Below are 6,717 nucleotides of genomic sequence, written 5' to 3'. Positions count from 1 at the left end.
AACTTGAAAGAGAGTTTTGCAGGGTATAGTTGTCTGGGCTGGGATTTGTTTTCATAGAGGACTTGAAGTACTTTGCTCCAGGCTCTTCTTTCCTTCATGGTTTGTAAAGAGAATTCGGCTATAATTCTGATGTGTTTTCTTTGAATGTGATCTGCTTCTTTTCTCTAGCGGCTTTCAGTATATTATTCTTGTGCTGAATTTCTTGGATCTTGACTATTATATGTCTCGGTGTGTTTTTCATTGGATTGAGGTTCCTTGGCATTCTGTATGCTTCGGTTACCTGAATGTCAGATTGTTTCCTCATATTTGTGAAGTCTTCTGCTAGTACTTCTGCCCATATTTTTAATGTCATTTGTATTGACTCTTTTTTTTCTCATTGATGCCTATTAGTCTCACATTGTTCTTCTTTGCTTCATCTTCCAGATGATGAATTTTTTTTCCTGCATCCTTGTTGTTTTTAAGAGATCCTTTCTTACCTTTTCCACTAGCTGCACCAGAGCCTTCAAGATCTGAAACTCTATCTTTACTTTCACTTAAACGATTTTGCAAGCTTGTGATTGAGATTTTAATTTCCTCTACATCTTTTTACTCTGCTTCATGTGATCTATTTCTTTCCTGTATTGTTCATTCAAGGAAGCCGTCATTTTTCTAATCTCCTCTATTTTTTTTTATCAATGTCTTCTTTAGAAGCAGTTGTAAATTCTTTTACTGAAGTGTTTTTTTCAGATTGGGTTTCCTTCCTATGTTTCTGTAGTTGATTCTTTACTTCAGATGCTATGAGTTCTGAGAATTCTTTTTATATTTCAGAAAAGAATTCTGCTCTGAGTTCCTCATTAACTTTCTGCTGTTGCTTGTTTACTATCAACACTATTAATTGGTATGTTTGAGCTGAGCTATTAGAACAGAATTCCACTCTGATTTCCTCTATGACTTTCTGCTGTTGTTTATTTACTATCGATGCTGTTAATTCGTACATTTGAGCTGAGCTAGTGTCCTCTGCACTTGTTCTGTGTGGGCATTGGGTTTCCTCCATATGTTTCTGCATTTGATTCTTTACTGAAGATATTATTAATTCAGGGATTTCTTTTTTCATTTCCAATCTGAGTTCCTCTATACCTTTCTGCAACTGTTTCTTTATTTCAGAAGCCATTGATTAATTTCTTTTAGCGGTGTGATTCCCAGTTTGTTCTGTGTTAGTGTCCTCTGCACTTCTTATGGGTGGCCTTGGGTTCTATGATTGCGTTTTATTCTTTCTCATCATTTTTGTAGCACTGTCTTCTGAACTTTGTTGTAGATCTTTGTTGCAGTTATAACCTTAGCACCTCCTGAAGTTCAGGTGCAGATCTACAAAGTTTGGATTTATCCAGCTGTGCCTGGCTTGAGTCTGGCTGCTGTGCTCTGCTCTTTCTTGCTGTCCTTGGGGGTGAACCTGTTGTGTCTCTCTGGCAAGTTGTTCTGCTCCTGGACTTGCTGGGTTGTTCTGTCCCCTGCACTCTCTGCAGGGATTGCAGCTGCAGAGTTTCACCCCAGGCCTGTATGCCAGGCCTGACCTGAGTCTGGATGGGATAAGTTCGAGTAGGGGGAGAGGCAACTCTCTCCCACACTCACCTGGCCTGACTAGGACTGGATCCGGGGGTTCCTGGAATGCAATAGAAATTCCTACTTTGTGGGCAGGGTGTGTGTGTGGGAGGTACTATGGAGTGATGAGGGGTGTCCCAAGAGGGTGAAAGTGGGTGTCACTCACTCTGTGCCTGGGCTGAGACCAGTAGGTCCCACCGGCACAGTGTAGCTGGCAGCTCTCCCACACACTCACAGGGCCTGGGCTAGGACTTGGCCTGGTGGTTCCTGGAAGGCAGCAGAAATTCCTACTCTGCAAGTTGGCTGGGGGAGGTGCTGCGGAGTGGTGCGGGGCATCCCAAGGGAGTGGAAGATGGTCTCACCCATGCTGCACCTGGGCTGGGACCAGTAGTCTGTATGAACAATTATTAATCTCCGATTATCTTGTTTTAAAACTCTGTATCATTTTTGTTCGATTCTCTTGCAATCAATAAAAATAATATTCATCTGTGGAAACCTTCTTTCAAGGTTATTAACATCTTTGATAAGTTCAACAGTTTGCAAAGAATTCTGAAGATGTTTGCAGACAGACTGTTAACTCCCTGCATCTCTTAAGAGCTTCCTCTGAAGGTGTCTAGTACTAAAAAATGATTTCTAGACACAGAAGAGAAGGTAAAGCCTCAAATCTAATGCAAGAAACAAATGATTCAAAATAATTACTAGATAAAATGGAATTTTCCAGGAGGACTTTCACCTAGCGAGGTTGTCCTGGTGTACAGTGAATCTCTCCCTACTGAGCCAGAAAGCTGTCTTTGACTAAAAGCTAAGTGTGCCATAGTATCACCCTCTTATTTCCAGAGATGCCCTGGCAATGGCCTGTATACTTCCTATGAAAACACAATATAGAAGATTGCATTTGAGTATCCTCAGAAAGTCATCATTAGTTAATTGAACTGTCGCTATTTAACCAGCTTTAACAAGTTATGGGAATTAGAATTTTACTGATGAAAATAAATTATTCATAATGATCTCCTCTACCAAATGTGCTCCCAGTGTACAAGGCTAACTTATGAAACTGTGACGCACATTACCATAAAGTCTGAAGGTGAACATACTGATTATAAAATGAATGGAAACATGACAAAATTATAGGAGCTAATGAGCCCAACCTGTAGGACTAGTAGACTCCAATCTTATAGATTTGCCGGGACAAAAGGAGGAAGAGGGGAAAGAGTTTCAGGACAAGAGCACTGCTGTTATCACTTTTGCTCTTCATAACACAAATACAAAAGGAGAATCTGATTTGATTTTTAACAATTCCAGAGTGCTCTATTCAAAATTTGAAAAGAGTATTAGTAGTAGTCTGTGGCCCTCATGACTTTATAGTCCACTTCATTTCCCTCTGCCCTCAAAAACCAGCTAGTAGTGTCTTTATACCTTTTGTCATTAGAATTACCAATGAAAACTAAGGTGTTTTTTTCTTGTTCTTGATAATTTATGCTTCTGCATTGCAGTCACTCTCCATTGTATGTTCTAGACATAATTCCTGGTGATGGTAGCATTCACACCATCTTCCCGTACACTGATCTCCTAGTTCCTCCACCTTAACTTTTCAAGTTCACTGGTCCTCCATCCTAACTAAGCTAAAATCATTGCTAGTAATGAAAACCTTTCACAATATCAAGCTTAACCTGTTGTCTTTATCATTTGTGGAATTCAGCATCCAACTATAAATATCCTTCAAATCCACAAAGATTTGTGAACCATTCATTTCTAACCAAACACTCTTTTCCTCCTGACCTCTACTCTTTTTGGTGCTTTCAAATACTTATACAATATGCAGTCCCTGGGGAATTTTACATATTCAGTGGATTTCCTTTATCTTTTTTTAAAAAAATTATGGTGCTCAGCTGAAACACCAGTAGTCCTGGTGAAATACATAGTGCACTATTTTTTTGTGTGTGTTGTCCCACAGCTATGCCCAGGAGGAAACATACTAGGCTAAGAGGTATCAATTTCAGTCATAACCACTAATCTTAAGTGGATTGCAAAATAACCTACAATCTATAATTTGTCCCTCTGATATACGTTGTTTGCCACTCTATGAAGTACCTATTTTCCAGTTCTTCCTCTTAGATGATAGAAAATAATTGTTGTAAGACCCTAGACATAGCTGCCTGTTAACATCCATGCCTATAAGTCTTCTTTCCTTTCTACTGCTGTATAGAAGATCATACGTCCTCCAAAATCTCAAGAACATGTCACTACCAGTCCTTTGTTTTCCCTGTAGCATCAGAAAAAAGTTTTTTATCTACTGTTTTATTCTAATCAGGATAGAAACAGATTGTGTTTTATTTTTTCCTTCTAAAACAATGTCTTGAATTTACTTGTAACTCCAGCTACTACATTCTGGAAATACTATGACAAAATTCGTGTCTTTATCTTTGTTACCTCTCCTACCTTTTCCTATGTCTTCTCACATCAGTCTTTTTTCCCTTACTACTCCTATGAAACTGCCTTTTCAAAAATTCTTCTCTGAACTCCACATTGGTAAATCCTATTATTAATTTTCAGTCTTAAGAGTTATCTTAGGTACTATTTTACTCATTGGTGGGACAAAATACCAGACACATAGAATTAAGGAATGAAAGGTTTCTTCAGCTCACAATTAGAGGAAGTTTCAGTCCATACTGGGCTGGCTCTAAGTCACAGTGGCACAGGGCAGAGTGTGGCAGTTCATGGCAGTGAGAAACATCAAAGAGCCAAGGAGGAGCAACAGCTGTGGCAGCTAGCAAGCGTTTTTCCCTTCCTTATATTTGTATGCATATTATCTGCCCTGGGATGGATGTCGCACTCACACCCACAATCCCAGCATTGGATCAAGAATTAATCACAAACTCTAGAAGCCACCCCATGTCTGCATGAGATTTTGGGGGAAAAACTAGACACAAACCATCACAATAATATAACACGGTAAAAAACTCTATGCCCACTTTGGCCTGAGACAGTAAACAATTACACTCACTGTCCTATACTAGTCATAAATATTATCAGTATTCAAGTGTAAAAGAATCTGGACTTGGATGATAAATAGACATCTTAAGGATAGTTCAAAATATTTTTCCAAAGCCAAGGATATTGTCCTCCTGAAAAGACTTTCTTAGCCGGAGACTCAAAGTCTAAGCTCAGCCTTGCTACTCCCTGGCTGCTCCTTCTTATTGTCTTATTTTATTGTCTCTCTTTTACCTGACATACCGAAGTCAAAGTACCCCTGGGAATCTACAAATGGACTTTATTCTTACAAATATAAATGTACTGTCTGAGTTACATCTCCTTATCCATGGTTGAAAGATCTGACATGTATATTTCTCTTTTTTTTCCTTTTATTTTATTTTTTCCATAATTTTATTGAAAAACAAATAGCAATGAGACAGTTTCAAATCAAATTGGTAGGACAGTTTCAATAATTAATGCATTGCATACATTCTTCCTAGTGGTTAATTGCTGTACAAGATGTGGACTTGATAGCCTATTTACAAACACCATTAGAACACATCCCTCTATTCATTAAGAGAATGTAACTATATATCTATTCTAGCCACTTTGAATACACAGATACAAAATGGACATTCATCTGTATCCCCTTATTTGTTCAGCTCCGTTATTTGAATATTACAGGTGTGTAAACTCAGCAAAACATTCTAAAAGAGTCCAGTAGCCCATAATAGTATTGGGTCTTCCGCTTGACTGGCAATGTCAGAAATTGTTAACCTGAGTCCTCCATAGCTCAATATAACAGCATGAGTTTACTTCTTATATTTCTTTTTTATACTTTTCTGCTGGATGGTTAAGCCAAGGTAAAGCAGGACTTATGCAACAATAGTTGTAGCTTTTGAGTCTGATGAGGTCAGTGAAATCCTCTCAGGATTTATCCCGAGATCCCACACCTTAAACGGTAAAATCTCTGTCAGTGTCAGCCATGTGGATGAGTCACAGCCATTGCTTGGCGAATGTGCTCTCTGTAAAAGCCTAAGAGAACGTTTTCTATCCATGTGACTCTCCATAGGCACACTCTACATCATCGATCACTTTCCTCTTTGGCCCCATAATCTCCTTGTTCAGAAAATTTGGGACACTACCAAGTTACATGATGTTACAGTACAAGTTCTCATATGCCCTGAGTCTTAATTGGCCTTGGAAGACTAGGACCAAAATGTTGGCTTTCCTTTCAGCCATCCTTTTTTTCTAATTTGTTCGGTCAGCTTAGGTTGTTAACCATCCAGAAGACAAGCTTATTGTTATTACCATACAACTTAGGTTGTTAAGCTTAACCTCACTGTCTGTATATGAAACATCTTACGCATCACACGGAACAGGTATTTTTCAACAAGTATTGATATGTTGAACTTTAAGTCCCTACAGAATATGATAAAAAAATTTAAAAATTAGAATATATTTTAAAAATAGGCATGAAGAATTATATACTTCTTATGTTTACACATAAGTCCCAAAAACTAACTATATACAACCTTGAAGCAAGACAGTCCCACAATATTCTTTTTCCTGTCTCTTGCTTTCATTCACCACCCCCTTCTTTGTGAACAACCATCTACCTGAGAGACAGCATAGCAGCAACTGGCATGTCATGAGAAGCAGCATGTATTCAGAAAACCAGAATGACAGGCACTCCAAGCATGAAACTACTATTACAGATTACCATCTTCTGTGCAGTTGCTTAGTTTTTAGGTATCAGTATATCTAGTTAGTCAGGGTGAGAATCTTTCCAATTAACTGCTAGATTCAAAAATGTTCTGGAGATTCTCAGGATCATTACGTTGCCCATCTTCTACATATAACTAAAGACCCAATCCAGAAATGGGCATCCGAGGTGAACACACGCTTCTCAGAGGATGAAATTAAAGAAGCAAATAAATGTATGAAGAAAATGCTCCACATCACTAGCCATTCAAGAAATGCAAATTAAAACCACATTGAGATATCATCTCACCCCAAAAAGAATGGCTATCATAAAGAAATCACCCAACAACAAATGTTGGAGAGGCTGTGGGGAAAAAGGAACCCTTCTCCTCTGCTAGTGGGAGTGTAGACTGGTGCAACCGTTATGGAGATCAGTGTGGATCTCCAACTTAGAAAAGTTGG

The sequence above is a fragment of the Octodon degus genome, unplaced genomic scaffold (assembly GCF_000260255.1).
Source record: "Octodon degus isolate 3935 unplaced genomic scaffold, OctDeg1.0 scaffold00071, whole genome shotgun sequence".
In the NCBI taxonomy this organism is placed as follows: Eukaryota; Metazoa; Chordata; class Mammalia; order Rodentia; family Octodontidae; genus Octodon; species Octodon degus.
The sequence above is the reverse complement of the archived record's forward strand: the minus strand, read 5'-3'. Positions refer to the sequence as shown.